The 27,740-nt window shown below is 41.1% G+C and overlaps 1 pseudogene; it reads right to left on the reverse strand.

Moving 5' to 3' along the window:
* Positions 1–24,600: 24,600 nt before the first annotated feature.
* On the reverse strand, positions 24,601–25,029 carry LOC111171208 (non-selective voltage-gated ion channel VDAC3 pseudogene; annotated as a pseudogene).
* Positions 25,030–27,740: the final 2,711 nt, after the last annotated feature.

Here is a 27,740-nt window from a genome sequence, read left to right on the forward strand (position 1 = left end):
AGTTTTGCATGTTTTCCATTATCCCACAGGCCATCGTGGGCTTTACTTCATTCTACTTTCTGTCTCTATGAATTTGCCTAGTCTAGGTAATTCACATACATGGAATCATACAACATTTGTCTTTGTGTGCCTGGTTTATTTCACTTAGTGTGATGTTTCAAAGGTTCATCCATGTGGTAGCATATTTCAGAACTTCATTCTTTTTATGGCTGAATAACCCGTGAATAACCCCATTGTACGTGTAGAGCACACTTTGCTTGCCTATTCATCTGTCGATGGACATGTGGCTTGCTTCCACCTTTTGGCTGTTGTGGGTAATGGTGCCATGAACACGGCTGTACAGATATCTCTTCAATCCCTTTTTTCAGTTCTTTTTTTTGTCTTTTTTGCATGTGGGTAAAAAGAATTATAAACCTAAGAATTGGTTGATAATTAGGAAATTCTCATCTCAAATGGACCATGAGTTAAGAGAAGCAGTTTGTTGTCACTGATGCTTTATTTTATTTGTTTTGCTTTAAGGGCATATATCTTGTTTATTGTATATTTTCTATGGCAGGGACAGACTGATGGATGTTTATGACCCAGTGAATAGTTGGTAATTCTGTTAAAAGAAAAATTAATCTCCATTCATCTAAAATCAGATTGATCTGTTTTATCAGTTATCTGCCATTACTAAGGAAATGTATCCCTTATGTAATCTTGCCTACTTTTATGTAATCAGGGTTTCTGGAATATAGTCCTCTGTCTCTCTTTTTTATGCTGGATATATGTGTGGAGATATATATATATATGTATGTATGTATGTGTGTATATATATATATATATATATATATATATATGAATTCACTTTCTTCTAACAAAGACACCTGTTTCAAATTAATTTTCTTCATCTCCTGAAAAATTCAGTCCTGCTTTCAGTTCTTTTGAGTGTATACCTAGTAGTGAAATCTGATTCATGTGGTAATTCTGCGTTTAACTTTTTGAGGAACAGCTGAATTGTTCCCACAGCAGCAGTACATTTTACATTCCCACCAGCAATGTGCAAGGGTTCCAATTTCTCCAGTTCCTCACAAACACCTTGTTATTTTTCAGTGTTTTTGGTTATAGCCATCTTAGTAGGTATGAAGAGGTAGTTCATCGTGGCTTTGATTTACAGAATTATTTCCTTAGCAATGAATGATGCTGACTATCTTTTACGTGCTTATTGACTCTACATATCTGAGCACTGTCTTCACTGAATCACAAAGTTTGTGTTTTTGCTTTTATTCATATCAAGATATTTTCCGATTTCCCTTGTATTTTCTGATTTCACTTGTTTTTTTTCTTGTTTGACCCATTGGTTGTTTGTGTGTTAATTTCCGCATATTTATGGATTTCCCAGTTTTCCTGTTACTGATTTCTAGTTTCATTCCAAAGTGATTGGAAAAGGTACTTTGTATGATCTGACAGGATATTTATTGAATTGTTATGCCTAAATAACATTCATCTTCAAATTTAGTGGAAGACAGGTATTTTTGAAATATAGATAAGGTATTTAGCTGTAAATAAATATCTGGTCGTGTCTTTACAAATCTAACATGATTTCCAGGGTAGAAAAATCTGAATAATTTTTGTTCATTCTTGTTCATTTGTTTGTTTTTTATTGATATAGAATTGCCATATGATATTATATTAGTTGCAGGTATACAACATAGTGATTTGATATTTGTATATATCATGAAATAATTACCACAGTAAGTCTAGTTAACATTTATGTTAACATGCTTTATTTTAGCATGTAGGGAAAAGAAATGGGCTCATTGTTTCTTTCTGTTTCTTCCTATTTCTTCCTGCCCTAGCTTTCTTGAAGTGAGTGTGTTATCATTATGCCTGTGAATAGATGTGCACACACACACGGAGGACACATGCTTACATATACATATACCCACATATTCACTGAATTATTTTTGTAACCTATGGGTGTGACTTTTGTGTCATGGAGAATGTTTGCCTTTATAACTTTTCTCATATTCAGCATTTTAATATTGATATACCCATATAGTACAATTTAAAGATAATAGGAAGAGTAAGAAAGAATATACTTTGACAAAAAACTAAGCTGCAACATAATAATCTGATATCGGAGCTTCTATCTGTCAGATGCAATCACAAGTAAAAGGTAGAAGGAAGCAAGGGATTGCTTTTTAAGGAAATGAAATTATTATCTTGAGAATATGTCAAAAATGTGACTTGAAAGGACATATACATGACATAAGTGTTTTTCAGCTTTCCATTGATTCCTGAATGATCCTGGGTGAGATAAATCGTGGTGATGTGTGTGTCTTGTGAGAGCGGCTGAGGCAGGCTGTGACTCAAAGCTTTTTAAGGTGATTCAATCCTTCTCTGTACCACCCAGGGCTCTCAGGAGCTGGATATAATGTTCCCTTTTGTATTTTAAGACTTCTCTGTGTGATACTTAAGACAGTGACTAGTACAACATTTGTAGGCATCTGCCCATACAGATAGCTCCTGATGTGATGACTGCGGATGTCTTGAGGTTTTGTACACTTTCTCAGTGGGCCAAATGCCAAGATGCAGAATGTCAAAGTTCTGAATTCATTGTAACAGAGGGAGGAAAACTCTGCCGTATTTACAACTGAGAATTGGAAATCTGATATCTAGGGGGTGTGCTGACAGATATAAGATGTAGAATTGCTGCATTTGTCGAGTTGGTTTTGAAAGCATTTTACCATAACCAAATAGTTAATAAATTTGCATAGACTTATTCCAAAGTCTCTGAATTTAGGTAATTAGACATTAAGATTCTTATCAAGTGGCATTTTGCATTTTGTTTTGTTCCATGCTGTTTATGCAGAAGCCAAAGGATCTTTAACCTTTGAGAGACCTGCATTAAATCAACACTACATTAGTGTTTTAAGGCCATTAGCTCAATAGCCATATGCCCAGATATTTTCTCCATTCAGAAAGTCAGGAATCAGTAAATAAAAATGAGATAATTAGCAATGAATACGTGCTACTCGGATTTTATATACACAACATTATCTCCTTCTATCCAAAGCTTCACATTATTACCTATAATTCAAGAAGTGTAAGCCCACACCCTGTACATTGCATAGCAATGGAGCTCTCCTGGTGACCTCACACGTTTCCATGGCAGCAAATTCATCTGGAAATAGCACAGCACTTTGATTTGTAGGTGGTCAAAGATGGACTCCTGAATTACACACATTAAAAAGGCTAATTTCAGAAGAAATCCTTAGGTTGGAAATTTTGCAGTGCAAGACTATAAGGTAATATGGTATTTATGTTTTTAATGATTATGCATTTCTAGTTCTGAATTTGAAAGAGGGCTTTTGTCATTCAAATGCCTTATGGTTAGGATATTTACAAGGAAGTTAGATAGTAGCAACAAAGTAAAGAAATCTAGTTTTGGCAGCTCTCCAACACCGCTGGTCACATCGCTGCCTGTCTCCAGGGCTGTTAGTCTGCCCAGGCTGCCATAACAAAATGCCAAAGACTGGGAGGCTTAAACAACAGACATCGATTGTCTCACACTTCTGGAGGCTGGAGGTTCCGGATCAAGGTCAGGTTTCAGTTGCTGGTGAGGACTCTCTTCTTGGCTTGCAGACTCAGCATTTCCTTGCAGTACATGTGGAGACAGAGAGAGAGAGAGAGAGAGAGAGAGAGCAACAAGAGCGAGTGCAGTCTCTGGTCCCTTTTGATAAGGACACTAATCCTATGAGATCAGGGCCCCACTCCTGGAACCTCATTTAAACTTAAGTAACCTTGGTTATTTCTTCAGAGGCCCATGTCCAAATGCAGACACACTGGGCATTAGGGCTCCAAAGTATGAATTGGGGGGTGGGCACAAGCATTCAGTCCACAGCACCAGGCCTCCTATCCATCTCCCCTGGGCCCTGGCTCTTCATTTTCCGACTCTAACAGAGGGAAGGGTTTGCATCTTTTGAGATCGGGCAGGATGTCTGGATCGCTGGACATTTGGTCTCATGAGAGACCGTTTAGTTGGACCAAGCTCACTTTAACTTCAACAAAGCAGTAATGAACTAAAGATGAATGTTGGCTAAAAATATAAGCTATAATTAAAACAAAAACAAACAAAAAAGACTCCTGTAACATCTGGAGCAATGTTAAGAAAGAGGATGTTTGGATTTTTTATGTGTCCTATGTGAAGACTGTTGCGTGCCCAGGACCTGGCCATGAAGTAGACTGGAGGCTCTGAGACCTCAGGCCCTCACTTTGACCCCCTGACTGGCTCCTTCTCACCCGCTCTTCTTCATGAATCTAAGAGATCAGGTGAGCTGGCCTCAGACCTGACCATGTTTCTAGAGGCAAAAAAATGAGAAAAGGGACACTCCTAACATAATCTTGCAGCATCCAAGAGGGGTCAACAGTTAACTCAGAATCTGAATTGTTAAAACGATTTAAACTACTTATTTTTGTAAACAGAGACACTAGTAAGTTGGAATAATATTTATCTACAATGACGTAAAATAATGTAAGGTCTTCTTGCCATAAGTGTTCTAACCCACATAAGCGTTCTGAGAAATGTCCTATTCTGTAAAACCATGGACTAAAAGTCACAGGGCTTATAAGGAAGATAAGGTGAGTGGCAAACTCTTCATAATCCCAGGGTAGCCCCATAACCAGAGCCCTAATTACAACAATACTGATCATAATGTGAACCCTGGCCCTCTCCATGGGCTCTGCCACCTAGAATCCCCACCTCCATCTTTGCAGCCTCTCAGAGTGGCACAGCTTTGAAGACATTTACTTCTAATGGAGAACATTTCACCAAAATGAGAAATACAACTCAGAGGTAACCTTCTCCATCAATTAGTATTTTCACACAGGGGGAAATTTCTTTGCAGCTTCCTTGTCTACCCTTGCAGCTTCTCCAGACAGCTTAACATACTGGAAAACAATGACTAAATCACCAACTTCTTGCCCTGAAATAAGACACTTCTGCAAGATGCTGTGTTTTGTTTTGTTGTTTTCTTAAGTTCTTCATATATTGCTGATGTTTTTGTCTTGAATCCTGAGTATAATCCCTTCAAATTATTAGCATGCTAGTGGAAATTGTCAGTGAACCATCAGGATCTCTACAAACAAACATTGTTTTCCTGTGTGAATGAGCTAATTTGGATCAAAGAAAACATTATGTATCAGAATAAACTGTGTTTGGGAGTGTGGTAATAAAGACAAAAAAAAAAAATTGGCCAGAGACACCATCTAATGGAGAGACCAACCATTACTGTATTCCAGCTCTGCACCAGCTCCCCACTAGGAATGGGCCTCAGACCCTAGGACAGAGCTTCTCCTTTTGGGGAAGAGATGAGAGTCGATTTGTGATTGGAACAGGGAGGTCACAGTAGTGAAAGATGGCTTTGCAAGTTTGAAGGAAGGCAGTGGATTCTGGGTTTTGGATTAAGAAGTTCTTATACAGTTCAAGTGGCAGGAAATACCTAAACCTTTTGAATTGCTAGGGAAGAATTTCCAGAAATAAGGACAATTCCTTTTAATTCCAGCCACAAGCAAATATGTGAAAGGGTCTGTGAGGGTCCCTGAGAACAGAGGGAGGGTAAGAAAGAGCTGAAGGTCAGTGAGGCCCGAGTTGCAGTGACCATGAGGGCTGCTCCTGTCCTGTCATTTAGAATGCTGCCCGAGCATCAAGTAGGGGAGACTGAAGGGAGGTGAATGTCTGTGTCCCCCAAATTCATATGTTGAAACCTAACCCCCAAGGCAATAGTGTTTGGAGGTGGAGCCTCTGGGAGATGCTTAAGTCATGAGGGTGGAGCCCTCATGAATGGGATTAGTGCCCTTATAACAGAGACCTCAGGGGATCCCTGCTCCCTCTGCCATGTGAGGACACTGAGATAAATAGTATCGAGGCAATAGTATTGAGCTTCATTTTTCTTTAGTTCTAGTCACAGAAGACAAGGCTATGCTCACACTCCCATTTCTTTGCATTTCAAACCAGCTTTTCAATACCTGTCCTGAGGGTGATATTCACCACAAATATTCCTCCATTGTTCTCCAGTTTACCTTAAGTTAGCATAAGTAAGTATCCTCATCTTTAATTCCTTATACTTCCTCTTCCATTTACTGCATTCCTTTATAAATAAGAATCATAAATTCCATAGGGCCCTTATTTTAGATGATAAGCCTACTTTCAAGGTTAGGATTCAAGACCCCTGATCGTTTCCTGTAAACCCCATTTCTTTTTTTTTTTTTTTTTTCTTTACGAAACAAATTCTGTTCACAGTGGGAGAGGAAGACCTGTCTTCTGTAGGCCCCCTACCTGAACACACCTTGTTCTTCTCTTTATTCTCCACTTTGACTGCACCCCCTCTTAAAATCACTGCCATTTCAGTCCACTCACAGACTGCTACCCCCAGCAGGAACAGAACCAAAAAGGAGAATTCACATAATCTTCCTTCCTTCCTTATTTCCACAGTACAGGGCATGTTCCATCCACTCCTTCCTCAGCCCCCCCTTCCTAGTTGTGTGCCCGTATGGGCTCCAGTGAGGTCATGTATGGTGGCCAGGTGTTCCATTTTTAAATATTTACTTCACAAAATGCTTAGTCCAATAGATGTACATGGTAAACAACCTATAAATAAAAGATCAGCAGATGAATTGATGAAGCACACAATATAAATAAATAATTTTGTGTGGAATTATTAGCATTAAATATTGACTCATTACTGGAAAAGCCCAGAAACTAAATCCCTTTGTGTAGATAACCCTGTTGTTATATAACCAGTGCCCTGCACAAGGATAGCTGAAAATAAAATATGATTTCATGTAAATAGTAGGATAAGAAGGGAAAAGAGATTTAGGGCCATTTAGATCAATCTTTTAACAAAATTTGAACCTTGTACGTGATATCATATTAATGCCTGGAAATAACCCTGAAGCTACTGGGGACTTGAGTAAAAGTAAGACTTGAGTTCACCCAGTGGACATTGAACATTTGGGATTTTCTTGCCCAAATGTGTAGGAAGATTGATGGAACCGGATGATGTTTCCTCAAAGGGTACTGTACATCCTATCACTCTGTGAGAGAGAGGGAAACCCTCGAGGTAACAAACAATGACAGTTTCTCCATTGAAACCACAAATTCAGTTTCAAATTGATGGGGACATTGTAAAGAAGAAAACAGTTCTCTTGTTTAGATTTTTTTTTCCACACTGTGAAAGTTTTCATTTATAATTTCAAATCTTTAGAGACCTCAGTAATGTTTTCTCTTGATATATTTCTTCCCACTCATTCTTCTGAATTAAGGCAGACTTTGAGTATGTTTCCATCAGAAAAAGAGCTAAGTGAGAGAGTTTAAGGTCTGGAGTTAGAATGATGGAATTCAAAGCCTGTCTTTACCATCTGGTGGTTGTAAGACCTTCATCTGCTTAACCTTTAGTTTCCTCAGATTTACATATAAGATTAAGGGTAAGGCAAACATGTTTCTATGTAATAAAAATATTTACGTCATAGGGTTATTGTGAGGATTAAAGGAAACAATGTGTGTAGATAGCTCCTGGCACTCAGTAAGCACTTAAGAAATGATTGGTATCACTACTACCCCAAATAAAGCCCTAACTAGCATCAAGAAAGCAATTACTCATCCTCCTAAACCTAAGGACCAGCTTCACTTGAACAATTGTAGCTAAGTCGGTTGTGGGTCCAAGAAAGAAATCCAATTTCTAGTTGGGAAAGGTGAATGGACCCAAGTCAATGTTTACTCTGTGGGGAAGAACCAGGAGACAGATACCAGGAGGCCAGCCCCCTGTGAATGGATAAAGGTAATGCTGGAAGTGGCAGCCCAACCCTCACCACAGGCTGGAAGATCAGGTGAACCGAAGCAAAGAAGCAGAAACCCCCTCCCAAGTCTCACGTGCATTGAGTAGTATTAAAAATCACTTGATACATTAAAAAAAAAAACTTTTTACACTTATTATGTCTTTTTATTTTCATTGAAATCCTGTGGACAATGTATTATTCAAGTTGACAAGAGAGAAAACTCAGATTCTAATGGTTGATGAACACATCATTGTTGGGACAGGACCACATCTCCATGACGACCTGCAGCTTCTGTAGTCAACTCTGGGCTCCCTGTGGAAGACAACTCCAGCATAATATCTCAGGAGGGGCTGATGTTCAACAGTGTTGGTTTCTAGGAAACATAATTTGTTAAATAAGGAATTTATGGAAACACGTGAGAAGGAGACCTTGGTGTTTCTGTCAAGGCTGTTGATCTGTGGTCATTGCTTTCTCTGCATCTGTCTCTTCCATCTTTGCTGGATTCTGCTTCTCTCTGGCATTCTCCCCTCATTTACTTATCTCTTTCTCACTCTCTTTTATCTCTGATCCTTCTTTCTGAGCCTCTGCAAGCTCTGGACAGGATTAATTCCTGTCCTTGCTAATTTGCTCTCAGTTTTCAACTCTTGAAATGAATGAAAAACAAAAACAAAAATAAAGAAAATCTCAGCAAAAACATGGAATTGATAAAATATATCAAATAGAAGTATAAACATGAAAAATACAATAATGGAATTTAAAAAAAAAGCCTCAATAGATGGATCCAGTAGTAGAGAAGAAAAGATAGAGAATGAAATCCATAAATGTGAAAACAGTAGAATTCACCCAGTCTGAACAACAAAGAATTAGACTGGAAAAAAATAAGCAGAGTCTTGGGGGCCTTTGGGACTTTAACAAAATATCCAACATTTGTTTCCTTGAAGTCTCAGAAGGAGAGAAAGTAAGTAGGGCTATAACGTATTGGAAGAAATAATGGATTAAACTTCCCAAATTTGGCAAAAGATACAAGCCTACAGATTCAGAAAGCTGAGTAAACTTCAAACAGGATACAAGACCCCCACCAAAATTCAGGAAGACACATCATAATAAAACTTCTGAAAACAAATATATAGAAAAATTCTTTAAAGCAGTGAGAGGAATGACACATTCCCTTGTAGGGGACAACACTTTGAATGATGGCAGATTTCTTATTTGAAACCATGGAACCCAGAAGTAAGTAGCACAATATTTTTCAAGTTCTGAAAGAAAAAAACTGTCTATTGCAGATTCAATATCTGGTGAAACTATCCCACAGAAAGGAAAGGGGAATAAAAATATTCTCATATGAGGGAAAACTAAAAGAATGTGTCACTAGCAGACATTCTTGCAGAGTTTGGCTAAAGGAAATTCTTCAGACAGAAATAAACTTATAAAAGAAGGAATCATGGAGCACGAAGAAGGAAGAAGGAACAACAGATAGAGCAGAAATATGGGCATATGCAATTGAACATTCTTCTTGTGATTTTTATAAATCATATTTGATCATTAAAACAATTATAGCTCCATCTGATACTCAAGACCAACCTTTGCTGAGATTTTGCTAGGAATTTTATTAAACCTATAGGTAAGTCTCAGGGGAATTCACATGGGCTCTATGACCCAGACCAATGAAAAAATATGTTCACACAGAAACCTGTGCATGAATATCCATAGCAACTTTATTTGTCATAGCCAAAAACTGGAATAAGCCCAGATGTCCTTTAACAGGTGAATGGTTCAGTAAACTGAGAAACATCCATAATATGGACTACTATTTAGCAATGAAAATAAATGCACCACTGATACACACCACAATTTGGATGAATCTCCAGAGACATGCTGCGTGAGAAAAGCCAATCCCAGAAGATGACGTACTGTGTGGTTCCATTTATATAACATTTTTCAAAGACAAAATTTTAGAAAAGTATGATAGCTTAGTGGTTGCAAGTGTTAGAGAGAGGAAAGGAGGTATGTTAACTATGCCTTTTTAAAAATTTCCCTACTTTCTGATGTTTTGATATCTGGGGACCTTACTGATCTTGGGGAGATTGCCCCTCCCAGGGCTGGCTAATTCCTAGAGATTGAAAACCCCTTGTTGAGCACACCCTTCCTATGCAAAACCATCAATCCAGGTTCTGCCCCCCAGCCACCTCCTTTATCAGCTCTCAGACTCAGAGCCACTATCCACCTGCCCTCATCACCCCAGGGCCAGGTACCAGAAGACTTGGGACAGCTGCTATGCCCCAGAGCCCACTGAAATTATTCAAACTTGCCATCCTAAGCCTTCACACCCTGCCTGGCCCATTCCTTGTGCAGAAATCACCATAAAGGCTTTTGCCCATGTTTTCCTTCATCTCTTTGCCTCCTGGATGACCTGGTGCTTCCCCATGTGGCCCTTCCTGGGCCTCCTGTATCCAGGGATCTTGAGCGTAAACACTCTTCCCTCCTGACAGTCATTTCCATGTCTGTATGTCTTACCATACCTGATGGAAACACATCTCAGGTGCATGTTAAAACAAGTGGTGAGCATGGTTGTACAGGGCAACACAGGTGATCTTTTTGTTGGAATTGTTCCAGACCTTGACTGTGATGGTGAATGCATGATGCATTTTTATAGAACTTAATAAACACACCCATAAATGAGTGCAAGTAAATCTGGGGGAATGTGAATGCGGTCAGTGACCATGTGAATATCAGCATGCTGGATGTGATGTTATGTTACAGTTGGCGGATTGTTAGCATTGAGGGAAACGGAGCCAAGTGCAGTAAGACTCTATCCTTTCTTACAGCTGGTGTGACTCTACAGTGATCTCAGTGAAGATTTCAATGGCAAACGTTTTTAAGACCAAGCTATGGAGTACTATAAAATGTATGCCTTGTTTAAATTATTTTGTCTAAATATAGTTTCATGACTTGAAAATTCACTGAAAAATCATATAAACATTTGTAGATGGCCGTTAAGTTTAGCAATATTTTGCTTAGAGAGCTGTCTAGAAGCTGCATCACTTGTAATTTAATTTAAAACTTTCATGAGTTTGTCTCATAGATACAGAGAACAGACTGCTGTTTACCAGAGGGGAAAGAGGTTAGGGGGTGGGGGAAAGGGGTGAAGGGGTCAGTTGTTTGGTGACAGATGGTTACTAGACTTTGGGGGGTGATCACTTCACAGAGTATACAGACATCAAATTAAATGTTGTACACCTGAAACTATATAATGTTATATACCAATTTTACCTCAACTGAAAAAAAAAAGAGAATAGCCACCTTAAAGTAATATCAGAGCTGTAGCCATTCTATCAAAATCTGTACACACGTGGCATGGGGAGGGCTTTTCCCTCTCAGGCATAAAGGAGAAAAATTCCTGAAGTTGGGGAAGGGCATCAAGTTCAGGGGGAAAACTAATAGAGATAGAAGAGAGTGGATTGAGAGAGAATTGCCACTTTGGAGAGCAGTTAATAGTGGTTCTCAAGTCAGGCTGTCCATCAGAACCACCTGGGGAGTTTTGTAATCACCTGCTCGGAATCAGCCCTCACTAATTAAATCAGAAGCTCTGGCAGGTGGGGAGACTCCTATTCTCAGATTTTTTTAAAGGTCTTCAGGTGAGTCTAATAAGCCAGGGAGGAGAAGCATGAACTGATACTACCATGGATATTGTGCTAGCATTCCCCTTAAGTTATGCCCTTGATACTTACAACAACAGATTTATAGTTATTATTATTTCCAATTACAGATGAAGGAACTGACTCTCAGAGAAGCCATGTGGCTTGTCTGAGGCCACACAGCTAGTGATCTGAGGAACCAGGGTGACTCCAAACTGTGTTCCGTCCTCTGTAGACCAACAAAATATCATTGGCTTGGATTCAGAGTGTAAACTTGTCAGTTGGCCAGAAAGTACCACAGATTCCCTTGTCTAGAGCTAAGAGATATTCAGCCACTTCAGGAGAAAACTGGGACATATGGAGTCACTTTTTATGTTGAGAATAACATTCCTCCAAGCTCAAGACTGGCTCTTCTGCCAGCCATTAAGCATATTCAATCAACTAATGAAAACCTACCTCCCTGAATATACTTTTGTAAGCCATCCAATCAGTGTTAGCCTCCTGCTTCTGAAAGTCAGCCTGTCAGGGATGGACTTAGTCAAATAAACATACCTCTGAGTGCCAACCAACCAACAAGAGTGTCACCTAGATCATCATCATAGCTCAGGTGATGTCAGTTCCTTACTGCTCTGCAAGCCTGCCAGACCCTGCTCTCCACACTGCCCCAAACCCATGCAAGACCAGCAGCCTGCTCTGCTGGGACACACTGGGCCTGACCCGCATAACTCTCCCACCGATGGCATGATTAAGACCCTTTAAATCCAAACGGAGTAACTGTGATTCAGGCATTCAGAGTAGAGCCTGGTGGCCATTGTGAGTGTGGTTTCAGACACATTCCTGCATCAACTGAGAATCTGAATTTTCTGAACTGTATCAGACTCAAGGACACCACCAGCCATTTTCAAAACAATATCTTCTGGCAGCTTCCAGATACAACCATATGGCCTCAAGGTCTCCCCTTGTAAACATGCAGCCATTTCGGACCCCAACCAACCCTTGATTGACAAGCACCCTTCTTGCCAGCACTAATCCTAATTCTTAACAATTTACGCGACTTTTCAATGTTTGCCTATATAAGCCTCCCCCATTTTGTAGTCCAGTGGAACACAATTCAAGTGCTTCTTGAATTTGTGTTTCCCAAGCTATAATCCTCAGTTTGGCTCGAATAAAACTCTTTTCTATTCCTGTTAAAAAATAAAACTTTCATGAGTTTGTGAATGAACAGCCTGTGGGAGAACGTACAGCAAAATACTTAACATTTGGGCAAAAGGTAGACAAGCCAAGAGGCAAACATACATTTCTGCAAGCGTAGAAAGAGCACAGCCCACCTCTCTATTAACAGGGAGGGAAGAATCTAAAAAATGAGCCAGATTCAAAGTGATTAAAGTAGCATCCTGTGGAGAACAGGTGATAGAAGCTCACATTTCCAAAAATAAGATAAATCTGGGGAAAGAACAGCCGTTCTCCAAAGAGAAACTGTTCAGTATCCTTCTCAGAGGGGATCTGATATCACAGCACTCGTGAGCTAGGACTCGACGCCAGGTGAGTCCTGTCAAATACAAACAAATCCAGGCTTAGTACAGAGACACCTCATTGAAGAGGTGTTTGTAGTAGGGAGAACTCTCTTGACTCCACCGTCTCAAAGATCTGGTAGAGATGGGCTGCCCTTTCATAGGGAGGAGTGAACAGGCTAGAAATTCCAGGAGTGGGAGGGCAGCAGGGCCTGTGGAGTGATGAGATGGTTGTTTTTCCCCTAAGGCTACCAATTCCGGGGAGGTGCCTTTTGGGGGGATGACACTGCTCCGTATGCCGATGCTCGGGGTGAGCCCACGTCCAAGGGTAAATGAAAGATTCCTGGCTACAGGTTGTTGATTCAGGCTAGCAGGCATTTTGTCCAGGTTGGTCAGTGGGGACCAACAGTTCTGCTAATCGTTTATAAGACCAAAAATGGGAGTTTGGAGGGTTGCTGTCTGGCCTTGTCATAGGCCAACACGGGGCCCCTTGAGTTCTATCTAAGTCACATGGGGAAGGCAGTTCTCTGCAGTGAGCCCTGTCCTGAAACGCAAAAGGGTCGGGACTTCTTCATGGGTGCGCGGGCCTCAGGGAAGGTCAGCATCTTGTCTCCAAAGCCTGGTCCTCAGTTTCTGCTAGCTGGGACACTTCCCCACACAGCATCCTGCATTCAGTGATGGGCTCTGTCTAATGGAAGGAGTAGAGGCAGCAAGGAGGGATTAGAGAACACACACAAAGGAGTTACCCAGTGACGACTGAGAGACAGTGAGCTTGAGATGGACATCAAAGCCTAGTACGCATTGCAAGGAGTGGGGAAAGAATTACATGGAAAGAGCGAAAGAATATGGCATATCTATAAGTATACTGTAAGTGGGCTTTGAGATCAGAGATGCTGCTGTTGATGGTGGTTTTTTGTTTTTGTTTTTTTCCCACCATGTTGGGCCTCTTATTCTTCCTTGGACATGATGTTTTTATGGTGGTTTCTATAGACTGAATATTTGCATCCCCCCTCCTCAAATTCAGATATTGAAGCCCATTCCCCCAATGTGAGGGGATTAGGAGGTATGGTCTTTGGGAGGTGATTGTATCAGGAGGGTGGGTCCTTCCCCCCTCCACTATGGAAGGACACAGCCAGCAAATGGCCCTCTACCAGTAAGGGGGCTCTCACCAGACCCCAAATCTACCAACACCTTGATATTGGACTTCTAGCCTCCAGAACTGTGAGAAATACATTTCCGTTTTCAAGCCAGCCAGTTTATGGTATTTTTGTTATCACAGCCCAGGCAGGCTAAGACAGTGGTGCTGTTTCTCTGTATCAGCCATGGGGTCCCCCCCAAAACACACACACACACACACACACACACACACACACACCTCTCCCCAGTGGTACAGACACCAACATAGATCAACCATAGAAGGCCAAAGTGTGATCTGTGACATTTTACCCGGGGTTTCTCCATGCCCTTGGTAAAAACCAAGGAAAGCAATCCTCAGACTACCTGGTTTGTGCTTTGACAGTGTGATATTCCGGGCGGGAGAGCTGCTTCCTAATAAAAGTGATGGAAACTCAGTCACTTTGACATTTAAAGCTAGACTGCACCAAGCTCTAGAAATGTGATAAAGAAAATTCTTGTCCTGGCAGGTAAAAGGGGTTAAATCAACACACTCTAAGGGCCCGAGAGAGAAGCAGCAATTCTCTTTGATGTCTCCTGATGCTGTTCCCTTGCTAAAAGAGCCTGTGTTATTTGCGAAAGTTCTGGTTGTTTCATTTTTCCAACACGAATTGAGCATTTTTTAGGGTGGTGAAATATACTTCATTACTAGCTTTATTTCTAAACTGAGGAATATCTTTATATCAGGGTTGAATATTTTGGGGTCAATGGACTGTCTCTTCAGAAAAATGAATGCACATACGTGCAAAAACACTCACGGGCCTTTTGAGTGGTCACCTGAAGGCGTAGTGCGTGAACCCAGGTTGATGTCCTTTTCTCTATAATATTTAAAATCTGGAGTTTACTTGCTCATCTGGAAGACTTTCTTAAATGATTAAAATTTTTAATATTCTGAAGGAAGATATTTTATGATGGTATTTATCAGCGTATTTCTTTCAATGAGCCATTTTTGCAGAACTGTTGTAACGATTTGAAATCTGCGAAAGTTCAAATCTGCCTTTAGGAAAAATCCTAGTCTAGTCACCAACAGACTGACACGGACTGCGGCTTTGAGCAGGTTGATTCTGCCCTCCAAACCTCATTTCCTTATGTGGAAGATGTCATACCTATAACCAAGGCTACTGTGAGGGCAGCATGGGGTCACGCACACAAATGCAGAGTTCAGGTGCAGGGGACGGTGCCGTGGTAGTCATTATTGTATACGGCGCTGGATACAATGCTTACTACATCATAAGACTCAAAAGAGGTTTATTGAGTAAATTTGGGAATGTATCTCTCTCGTAATTTTCTTACCTGTAGAATGGAGGGGATTATACTATTTGATGTCTAGTGATCCCTTCTTATTAGATTTCTTTCTCATTTAAGATAGTAACAGTTTATAGCATTTTACTGTTTATAAACAGGTTTAAATCTATAATCTCCTTGGCTGTCGCGATCATGGTCACGTCAGTCACGTTAATTCACACCTCAGTGTTTGCAGTGACAAAGGAATGTGAACAATTTCCAAATCTCTTTATTAATACAGTTGGACCAAATCAGTAATAATAACGAATTTTAAACAGACCTTTTAAATTTCAACAGTGCTTTCCCGTATGGTATTTATTACAGTCTCAAAGTCACATGGTGGGGTGGGTCAAATAGGTGTTACTGGCATAGTTATTATCAGGCTAAAAGAATTCAGACTGAGTAGTATTATGACTATCCCGAATCCTCACAGCTGACCAGCAGGGACCAGGGACTTGGGCCCAGGCCTCCTCTCTCCACATTCACTTCCTTCTGCTCTCCCCTCCCCTGACACCAGCTCTTCCCAACGGCAGGCTCAGCCCAGTTCCTTCCTCCAAAGTCTCTGCTCAGACAGAAGCCCGAGTGCCTGCTCAGCTGCTGGAGTATTTCCTCAGCCTGACCTACCCTCTTTCCCCACCTGAATTTCTGAAAAACAACACTCAGGAGAGCATCTTCCTAATAGATGCAGCCTGCAAAGGATTCTTCCCTCCACTAACAAAGAAGCAGTTGGGCATTTGTAACTCAGAGTCCTGAGAAAATGAGTAGGTGTGTGTGGTGTCTCTGTCTGTGTGTCCATTTATATTTCCTCCCTGAATCTACCCCATAAGAATTAGGCCCTGATACCTAGTATGAGATAGTCACACGAATGGTCACACCTGTCCTGACTTAAGATGGACTCTTGAAATTTGAAGCAAATTGGGTAGTATAGTAAGTTTCACAACGTTGATTCTTCCAATCCAAGAACATGGTATATCTCTCCATCTGTTGGTATTATCTTTAATTTCTTTCATCAGTGTCTTATAGTTTTCTGCATACAGGTCTTTTGTCTCCCTAGATAGGTTTATTCCTAGGTATTTTATTCTTTCTGTTGCAAGGGTAAATGGGAGTATTTCCTTAATTTCTCTTTCAGATTTTTCATCATTAGTGTATAGGAATGCAAGAGATTTCTGTGCATTAATTTTGTATCCTGCAACTTTACCAAATTCATTGATTAGCTCTAGTAGTTTTCTGGTGGCATCTTTAGGATTCTCTATGTATAGTATCATGTCATCTGCGAACAGTGACAGCTTTACTTCTTCTTTTCCAATTTGTATTCCTTTTATTTCTTTTTCTTCTCCGATGGCTGTGGCTAGGACTTCCAAAACTATGTTGAATAATACTGGTGAAAGCGGACATCCTTGTCTTTTTCCTGATCTTAGAGGAAATGCTTTCAGTTTTTCACCATTAGGAATGATGTTGGCTGTGGGTTTGTCATATATTGCCCTTATTATGTTGAGGTAGGTTCCCTCTATGCCTACTTTCTGGAGAGTTTTTATCATAAATGAGTGTTGAATTTTGTCAAAAGCTTTTTCTGCATCTATTGAGATGATCATATGGTGTTTCTCCTTCAATTTGTTAATATGGTATATCACATTGATTGATTTGCGTATATTGAAGAATCCTTGCATCCCGGGGATAAATCCAACTTGATTCTGGTGTATGATCCTTTTAATGTGTTGTTGGATTCTGCTTGCTAGTATTTTGTTGAGGATTTTTGCATCTGTATTCGTCAGTGATATTGGTCTGTAATTTTCTATTTTTGTAGTATCTTTGTCTGGTTTTGGTATCAGGGTGATGGTGGCCTCATAGAATGAGTTTTGGAGTGTTCCTTCCTCCTCAATTTTTTAGAAGAGTTTGAGAAGGATGGGTGTTAAGTTTTCTCTAAATGTTTGATAGAATTCACCTGTTAAGCCATCTGGTCCTGGACCTTTGTTTGTTGGAAGATTTTTAATCACAGTTTCAATTTCATTACTTGTGATTGGTCTGTTCATATTTTCTATTTCTTCCTGGTTCAGTCTGGGAAGGTTATACCTTTGTAAGAATTTGTCCATTTCTTCCAGGTTGTCCATTTTATTGGCATAGAGCTGCTTGTAGAAGTCTCTTAGGATGCTTTGTATTTCTGCGGTGTCTGTGGTAACGTCTCCTTTTTCATTTCTAATATTATTGATTTGAGTCCTCTCCCTCTTTTTCTTGATGAGTCTGTCTAATGGGTTATCAATTTTGTTTATCTTCTCAAAGAACCAGCTTTTAGGTTTATTGATCTTTGCTATTGTTTTCTTTGTTTCTATTTCATTTATTTCTGCTCTGATCTTTATGATTTCTTTCCTTCTGCTAACTTTGGGTTTTGTTTGTTCTTCTTTCTCTAGTTCCTTTAGGTGTAACGTTAGATTGTTTTATTGAGATTTTTCTTGTTTTATTGAGATTTTTCTTGCTTCTTGAGGTAGGTTTGTATAGCTATAAACTTCCCTCTTAGAACTGCTTTTGCAACATCCTACTGGTTTTGGATCATCATGTTTTCATTGTCATTTGTCTCTAGGTATTTTTTGATTTCCTCTTTAATCTCTTTGATCTCTTGGTTATTTAGTAATGTATTATTTAGCCTCCATGTGTTTGTATCTTTTCCGTTTTTTCCCCTGTAATTTCTCATCTCATAGTGTTGTGGTCAGAAAGGATGCTTGATATGATTTCAATTTTCTTAAATTTACTGGGGCTTGATTTGTGACCCATGATGTGATCTATCCTGGAGAATGTTCTGTGTGCACTTGAGAAGAAAGTGTAATCTGCTCTTTTTAGATGGAATGTCCTATAAGCATCAATTAAATCTATCTGGCCTATTGTGTCATTTAAAGCTTCTGTTTCCTTATTATCTTCGTTTTGGATGATCTGTCCATTGGTCTAAGTGAGGTGTTAAAGTCCCCCACTATTATTGTGTTACTGTCGATTTCCTCTTTTATAGCTGTTAGCAGTTGCCTTATGTATTGAGGTGCTCCTATGTTGGGTGCATATATATTTATAATTGTTATATCTTCTTGGATTGATCCCTTGATCATGATGTAGTGTCCTTCCTTGTCTCTTGTAACATTCTTTATTTTAAAGTCTATTTTATCTGATATGAGTATTGCTACTACAGCTTTCTTTTGATTTCCATTTGCATGGAATATCTTTTTCCATCCCCTCACTTTCAGTCTGTATGTGTCCCTGGGTCTGAAGTGGGTCTCTTGTAGACAGCATATATATGGGTCTTGTTTTTGTATCCATTCAGCGAGCCTGTATCTTTTGGTTGGAGCATTTAATCCATTCACGTTTAAGGTAATTATCGATATGTATGTTCCTATTACCATTTTCTTAATTCTTTTGGGTTTGTTATTGTAGGTCTTTTCCTTCTCTTGTGTTTCCTGCCTAGAGAAGTTCCTTTAGCATTTGTTGTAAAGCTGGTTTGGTGGTGCTGAATTCTCTCAGCTTTTGCTTGTCTGTAAACCTTTGATTTCTCCATCGAATCTGAATGAGATCCTTGTTGGGTAGAGTAATCTTGGTTGTGGTTTCTTCCCTTTCATCACTCTAAATATGTCATGCCACTCCCATCTGGCTTGTAGAGTTTCTGCTGAGAAATCAGCTGTTAACCTTATGGGAGTTCCCTTGTATGTTATTTGTCATTTTTCTCTTGCTGCTTTCAATAGGTTTTCTTTGTCTTTAATTTTTGCCAGTTTGATTACTATGTGTCTCGGTGTGTTTCTCCTTGGGTTTATCCTGTATGGGACTCTCTGCGCTTCCTGGACTTGGGTGGCTATTTCCTTTCCCATGTTAGGGAAGTTTTCAACTATAATGTCTTCACATATTTTCTTGGGTCCTTTCTCTCTCTCTTCTCCTTCTGGGACCCCTATAATGCAAATGTTATTGTGATTAATGTTGTCCCAGAGGTCACTTAGGCTGTCTTCATTTCTTCTCATTCTTTTTTCTTTATTCTGTTCCGCAGCAGTGAATTCCACCATTCTGTCTTCCAGGTCACTTATCCGTTCTTCTGCCTCACTTATTCTGCTATTGATTCCTTCTAGTGTAGTTTTCATTTCAGTTATTGTTTTGTTCATCTCTGTTTGTTTGTTCCTTAATTCTTCTAGGTCTTTGTTAAACATTTCTTGCATCTTCTCGATCTTTGCCTCCATTCTTTTTCCGAGGTGCTGGATCATCTTCATTGTCATTTTCTGAATTCTTTTTCTGAAAGGTTGCCTATCTCCACTTCATTTAGTTGTTTTTCTGGGGTTTTATCTTGTTCCTTCATCTGGTACATAGTCCTCTGCCTTTTCATCTTGTCTGTCTTTCTGTGAATGTGGTTTTTGTTCCACAGGCTGCAGGATTGTAGCTCTTCTTGCTTCTGCTGTCTGCCCTCTCTGAGTGCATTACTGACAAAGTCTGGGGTCTGCCAAGGTGGGTTGCTGCAGCGTCCCAGAGGTGGTGGTGGCAGTGATGTCATGGGCAGGCCACTCTGATTCCCATTCACTTACCATATCACATTTCACATTTTAACACCTTCCCTCTGACCTAGCACAATCTGGGTGACCCTCCTTATAATCAAATGGCCCAGAGTCAGCAAATACAAACTTATATTAGGATGCGCAAACCAGGGTTCATGCTCAAAAATTTTTTAAAAAGTCTTCCAACAAAATATAAATTTGTTTGAGAATTCTTTATGTGTATATGTGTGTATATATATCCCTCCAAGCCTACTCGTGTATTTTTGTCCTCATCTGCAATGCTCTTCATCCTTTAAGCCTATATGTGATTTTCATCTCTCCTTCGGGGTCACTCAAGACCTCGGCATATCAGAGAATCTTCAGTAGCAGCCCTGGGGGCAACAAGTTGTCATGAAAGAAACCTGGACCTTATCCTTGAGTTCCATCCTGTTTCTCGTAGTTACTTCTGTGGCCCAGGACATGCTAATTCATCTTTCAGAACCTGTGTGTCTGTGTGATCACATACTTGGCAAATAGTAGGTGCCTCTCTCTTCTAACTGGGCACAAAGGGGCCTTGCCTCATACCTGTGTGCCCTGCATGTGTCAGAAGCTCCACATAAGTTATGTTACTGCTATTTCTGTTAATATTGCCAGCAGTCTCCTCCTGTTTGGGGTCTGACTGCAGCACTGCTCCACATTTAAAAGCGGTTACACAAGAATTGACTGTTTTGCAGTCATCCCAAGGACGATAACTATTGCTTTTTAAAGAAGCTTTTCCAAAGGAAAGATTTTGTATCTACAGTTTCAGGAAATATTTTAGACGATCTTATTTCAATCAATAAGAAAGGACAATCCTTCAGGGAAGAGACTATCAAGCTATATTTAAACTCAAAGGCAAAGCTAAAAAGAATGGAGAGGAAGGGTGATAACATTGCATTTTTTTTCCAAATTCCAATTTAGTATTTTCTGTATATGGTCTCAGTTACACCTCACAGCAGTCTTATGAGTTAAAAAATCGATACTCTTTTAGGTACTGGGCAATTGGAGCATTTGGGTAAATACACAAGGCCACACAGCTAGGGAATGGGAGAATTAAGACATTACCTTGGGTTCGTGAGAATCCATGTTTTCCCCACACCAAGAATTTCTCCACACACAGAGTGTGACAAGAGCAGACTGACAGATGGCCAGATGGGAGAAACAGGGCTTGCAAGGTAACCAACTATGGCAGTCTGATCCAACCTTGACCTTGGGATGCCCTCCAGGGCGTGTTTCTTTGCCTTTACTCTTGTACTTTGCCCAATGTACTGTTCTCTGAGGGATCGTGCTTTCTCAATAAAAGGTCACATTGTCAGTACATTACAGGAGTTGATGGTCACAACTCAAAACTCCTAGGAGTATCTTCAACTCATAGGGTGTCTGGAACATCGAAAGCCCTCCAAGACCCAAAGGACAAGAATCTATTCATGGTATTTCAGACATACTGATGGGGCAAAGAGATCTGGAGACTTGAGATGTATGATATATAGGTGATCCCATAATTTGCCCATCATTAAGTTTAGTTGAGAGAGAAACAGGCAAGGAAGGGAGGAAAGAATCCATTGGTAGTTGGAGAAAACAAGATGCACAGATTTCTGAGCTGTCTGTCTCTCCTACCTGAGAAGTCCACGCAGCCCTTCCTGTCTCCCCAGCCCCCGATCCTCTACACACCAGACTGAGATCCCTCTGCTGAATTAGACTGTTCACAACGTCTTTGATGGGGAAGAGGAAGAAGACCATGCAAAGGTCATGTGTATTCTGGCACCTTTACCCTCATCCTAGGACCCTTTCTTTAACACGTGAAATCTGGCAGAATCAAGAGGGGATGGTAAACCAACACCATGTCTACCATCACAGTGATAGAATGACAAGCCACCAGTGTCCAAATGCCCATCTCAGGTGGAATTATGTCTCTTCTCCATGTGGTTTACAACGGAGACAAGGAAATCAGTTGTATGTTTTCTCAGTATAAGGAAATTATCAAGTGGGATCAAGGCAGCACCAGTAAGATGGAATGGATGCCACACGTGGATGATATCACCACCCCCTCTGTTATCTGAATCGAAGACAACTGTGGGCTAAAGGATGACTTTTGGTTTTGTGATCACTGTGCAGTTCACTGACCTTCTATGAAGAAAATATAAAAAAATAAGAAGAGTTTCAGTTTACGGATTGTAATAGGGAAGAACCTTTTGTATTCTGTTACAAGTTAATCACTAAAGGGATGTTGCCTGTAAGCTTAAGTTATACATACTGGCCCGTCTCTGGGAACCCTGCTTTCCAGGGTATGAGCGTTTAGCTAAAATACCTTTGTTTAGCTCCCAGGAAACATCCTGACCAGGCCCACCTGTGGATGACTGCAGGGAAGAAGAAATGAACACATCCCCTCCGGAGGCTGACGGGAACCAGGAAGTGCTGACTTTACTCCTGCCCCTTTTAGTATAAAAGGAACCTGAAATCAACTCAGGCAAGATGGTTCTTTGGGACGCGAGTCCACCATCTTCTCCGTCTGCCGGCTTTGTGGATAAAGTCGCCATTCCTGGCCCCAGCAACTCCTCTCTCGATTATTGGCCTGTGTGCAGCAAGCAGTATGAGCTTGGACTCTCTAACGAGATGAGGACAAATGCAATGATTTATGTCAAAAGTCGCTGTAGAAATGGTGTGTGTCTGCGTGTGTGAGGTGGTGGGGGGTGTGTATGGCAGGGATGTTTATTTATTGTGTCCAGAACAACTCACTGAACCTAAACAGAGACATATAAACACATGTCACCTTAGAGTCAACTGAAGAACAGGAAAGTACTGAATGTGAGGAATATAAGAAAGGAAAGAACCAGAGAACTTTAGAAGTAGCATAATACACATTAGCCCGGACTCTGTGTTTTGCAGGTAAGAAAGCAGTCTCGGAAGTGAAGTGGCTCTTCCGAAAGCATCAAGCTTGAGACACTTTTGACCTTAGTTTGTCCATAAAGTTAGTTCCATTGGAGAATGGTTACCACTGGAAGTACTGGAAAGAGCCATGGATTGATCTCATGTTCTTGTGGTCACTGAAGCGAGATAAGCATTTCTTTGTGTTTTTATGATAATATTTAGCCTGGAGGTACCTTTGAGTCTCTCTTCATGGACCTAATGCCTCAGTATTAGATGGAAGCTGATGGCTATTAAAAGCATCTCTGCCCCAGGTTTGCTCTAGTGCAAGAGGGAACCATTGTCAATGAACATTCATAACGTCACTTCACCTGGTTCCGGACCAAGTTTTCCCAGCTTGCTGGTGTTGTACAAGCCTTGGGAAAGAGCCAGGTGTGAGGCAGGCAGCCTTTTGAGTGGATCTTAAAAGTCATAGTCTATAACACCTGGGGCTTCCCCCACATGGAATCCTGCTGGGTTCACCTTGCGACAACCTGGGAGAGGTTGACTGAATGTGTTTCTTTTTTCCTACCAAAATCCAGTTTGCCACTCCTAAAATATGGATCCGAACAGATGGGGAAGCCTGTCTCTAGCTGGATGTCTTCTCTCCCCCTTCAGAGACTGAAGGGATAGAAAAGGAAATCATATTTTTGAGAATTTGTTATATGTCAGCCACTGTGCCTATATTGTTGCTTTTTCTAAGTCTATTGGGTAAATAGCATTTTCCATATTTTCAGATGAGCAAACTTATACGTAAATTAGGGTTTTTTAGGAAAAAAGTTCCCTTGCTCAGAGAGCAGCAGATACAGGATTCAAAGCCAGTCCTTTTGACCCAAAGTCAACCCCCGTACCAGTGGTTCTCTAAGAATGTTCTTGGCATGCATGCATCATCTAGAAACTTGGTGGGAAGGTAAATTCTTGGGCCCCATCCCAGACAGGCTGAATCACAAGCTCTGGGTTTGGGGGTCAGCATTGTGCACCCCAGCAAGCCTTCCATGTCAGCAGTCTGCACCCCTTTCACTTAGCTACCCATTTGTGAAAGGAGACACTGGCCAATTTTCTCCTTCCCAGCACGGTTCCCCTCCAGACTCAGATTTATTTGACACTTGTTAATTTCCTGCATCCTGCTGCTTCTCTTCTGCCTTCAAAGAAGTCATTAACAGAAGGGGGAGTACTCCCTGTGTTTGTGCTCCTCGTGTGTGTGCGCTCCCCGTGTGTGTGTGCGCTCCCCGTGTGTGTGTGCGCACGCACACACAGTTAAAGGTGTTACTTTATTAGAAAAACAGGGAAAAGTGTTCAGCTTATTTATTTTATGTTCCAAATGTGATGGGTTTATTTTATTTTACTCTGATTCAAAACCAAAGATTCCACTACTGCACAGAAACCAATATGTTACAAGGTCATGAAAAAGTGTTTTGGGACATGCAGGATGTGATGGACAACTGGAGGGTCGGGTCATCTCCTTTGTAACATGACACTACACCTTCGCTGAGCAACACATTGAAAATAACACTGCGGAACTGAACTGAAATGTGGCACGAACATGACAACTTCCGGGCATGCCTTCAAGCACACCTCCCTTAGGCTGGACTCAGTATCTAGGCTTCAGTGTGGGGACGATTAGAATTCTTTGGAAGAAGAAAAAGTTCACACCTTTGAAATTTCACAGAAGAATTTTAAGGCCAAAACATAGTGGGTTCATTTCTCTTCACCTCCAGGGACAAAGCTGATGATTTATTCAAAACCACATTAAGCTTCTAGCTCACATCCCAGCCCGACCTTGTGCCCTCCTGCACTGAAGTTCTTTCCATAGATGAGAGCTGACAGGGTCAGTTTCACTCCTGGTCGAAGGGTCTGAGTGTAACCCAGTCCAATCAGGCTGGCATTATTCACTTTAGCAGATAGAGAAGTTCTACAATCCAGCTTGTACTTAGCAGAGATGCCGAAACAGGTGTTGTTCCTGCCAGCCGTCCACGCGAGGTTTATTGATGTTTTGGTCTTCTTGTTCACCTTCTGGTAGATCGCCCCTCCAGATTCAGTGCTATCGCTCACGTGAGTGTGCAGCTGGAAGTCTGCAGGCTTGTAACCCAGGGCGAAATGATTCTGTGACAGTTTGGATTTGGCTGTGTCAAAACTCGTCTGATAGCCAGCAAACCATGGCCAACACAGCCCAGGCATAGATGGTTGGTCCAGAAAAATCTGTCAGCAAAGGATATGGATTTGGTATGGTTAAAATAGATCTGAGAACCAAGTTACGTTGTGGAGTGGAATTTTCTACTTCTGGTCAGGCTTACCGTGATACAGGGAAAGCATCAGGCAACCTAGAGACCAAATACAGGATTTGTAACTATGGACTGACCTTCACCCAAAAGTGGGACACGGACAATACTCTTGGGACAGAAATCTCTTTGGAAAATAAGTTGGCTGAAGGGTTGAAACTGACTCTTGATACCATATTTGTACTGAACACAGGAAAGAAGAGTGGGAAATTAAAGGCCTCCTATAAACGGCATTGTTTCAGTCTTGGCAGTAATGTTGATATAGATTTTTCTGGACCAACCAGCTTATTTATTTTAAGCCAGTCCATGAGAATAGTTTTAAGAGTCAAAATTTACATGAATAAATAGTTGCAAAGAGTCACAGAATCTTCTTGTTTTAATGCAAATGGTCTGTCTTGGAGAGTGTCCCCATCATGCCTGTATTCTGATGTTACTGGGTGGAGTGCTCTCTAGATGCCTGGCTCTGTTCCTTTATAAATTAACCACAGGTGTACCAGGAGTATGGAGATCAGTGTAGGGAAGAAGCCTGGAGTCCGGGTGTGTAAGCTCCTCAGTGTGGGGAGGGGCAGCAGGAAGGGTTTTTAAATGTTGATGAGCAAAACAGTGACAAAGTTGATGGTAACAGATTGTAAGTTACCATCAGGTCCTTAGTAAGACCTGACCTCCTACAAATTTTCATTTCTCAAAGCTGCCACTTCCTTATCATTGGGGGGGGTGATAAAAACAATTCATAATAGAAATAAGATTCTGTATAAAAGGCTTTTGCAAACAATGAGTGATCATCCTGACCTCTGCTCTTTTTTTTTTTTTTTTTTTTTTTTGCGGTACGCGGGCCTCTCACTGTTGTGGCCTCTCCTGTTGCGGAGCACAGGCTCCGGACACGCAGGCTCAGCGGCCATGGCTCACGGGCCCAGCCGCTCCGCGGCATGTGGGATCTTTCCAGACCGGGGCACGAACCTGCGTCCCCTGCATCAGCAGGCGGGCTCTCAACTACTGGGCCACCAGGGAAGCCCTGACCTCTGCTCTTATTCCTTGCCCTCGTCCCTCCCATCCCTCTTGCTCTCCGAAGACAGGCATTCCATCTAGGGAAACCTGAATTGTATGGTCCTCATTCTTACCCCTCCATGAAGAAAAGAATTTCCCCAGTGCCCTAGTCACCATCAGTTTTGGTACATGACATTAAATAAGTCAAAAGATGTCCCATTTAGCAATCACTGCAATGTACTGCCTTCTCTGATATTTCCATCCGTGTGCCGCGTTTCTAGCTAATTAGCATTCTCATATGTGCAAAGTTTTTCATTTCTAATTTTATCTCAAGTACCCTGTTCATATAGTCTGTCCCCTCCTCAGACACATTCACTTAAAATAAAACCACTCTCCCTCATCGGTTACAGCAGTTCTCACATGTTTATGTTGTCAACTTCCCAAGTCTTACTGTAGTTGTTACTTGAGGTTGGGGGTGTCTTTTTCTTTCCCAGTATGTCAGACCCTCCTTGCCTTTGATTCCACTACTCAACTCTCATCCCTGGGTGCCAGTTATATTTCTCATGCTGCTCAGCCAGACTCCTGAGGCTATGGACAGCAGTATGCCTAGGATGGAAAATGGAGAAAAAAATTAATTAATTAAAAAAACCCAGTGCCCAAGTTCAGTGTTCCAGGCACCGCAGGCCAACGCAGAGAAGCGGTCACAGAGCTGCCTGGTATGAATTCCCTACAGTAACTTACTTCCTCTAATCCTATTTGGTTTATACTGCTCTAAATATCTGGCATTAGAGCTGTGATATAAATCAAGGCTTTCACAGCCACTTAAAAATCAAAAGGGGAAAAAGCCTCTAGGAACCTAATAATAGGCTTCATCTACAGGCTGCTTACATGACGGGTGCAAGAGTGTTCTGGAGGGGCATTCAAAACCCAAGTAGGGAACCTCAGATGAGATAAGAGAGATAAGCCCAAGGGGACCATGGATTTCTCTGCAAAACCCTAACAAGAAAAGCTTGACACTAGGTGGCAGCAGTGCCCCATGATTGCCTTCCAAATTAAACCGGCTTTGAGATCGGAGGGTGTGGGGGGGGAATATCATAATATTAACACACAGATACAACCATATTACAAAATCAGCCCATCTTATTTGACAGCAATCTCCCACCCTTTTCATACTTAGGATCAGAAATTTGGCATGAATCATTGTAACTCTCTGATATGTGATCTGGCCAAAGAAAATACCCCAAGTGAATCACAGCAGAAATGGGTAGTTACTGGTATGGGCATCATTATTTCTCAAAGAATGGGAATCGGATAGATGTTCTGCACCCCAGAGAAAGGAGGTGGCACTAAAGACTTCAAGCAGAGCCCAAGGAAGGCGACCCTCAGCCTGTAGCCTGAGGCGGTCCCAGTTAGGTGTAAGGGTGTTCGGCTTCACAGGTGACATTCAGCGTTGCTGGTGAGGTTGCTAATAAAGTCCGAGGCATCCATGAGTCCTATAGCCCAGGATGGTTAGATTTTGGAAACGTTTTTTAATGGCAGAAATCCTTCTTGGTGACACGAGTCATTAGGAAGAGCAGTGCAAAGACGAGACACCGTTTCTCAGGAAGTCAGCTCTTTAGTTCTCCA

The sequence above is a fragment of the Delphinapterus leucas genome, chromosome 21 (assembly GCF_059928025.1).
Source record: "Delphinapterus leucas isolate spDelLeu-1000000601 "Yukka" chromosome 21, BTC_Dleu_Yukka2, whole genome shotgun sequence".
In the NCBI taxonomy this organism is placed as follows: domain Eukaryota; kingdom Metazoa; phylum Chordata; class Mammalia; order Artiodactyla; family Monodontidae; genus Delphinapterus; species Delphinapterus leucas.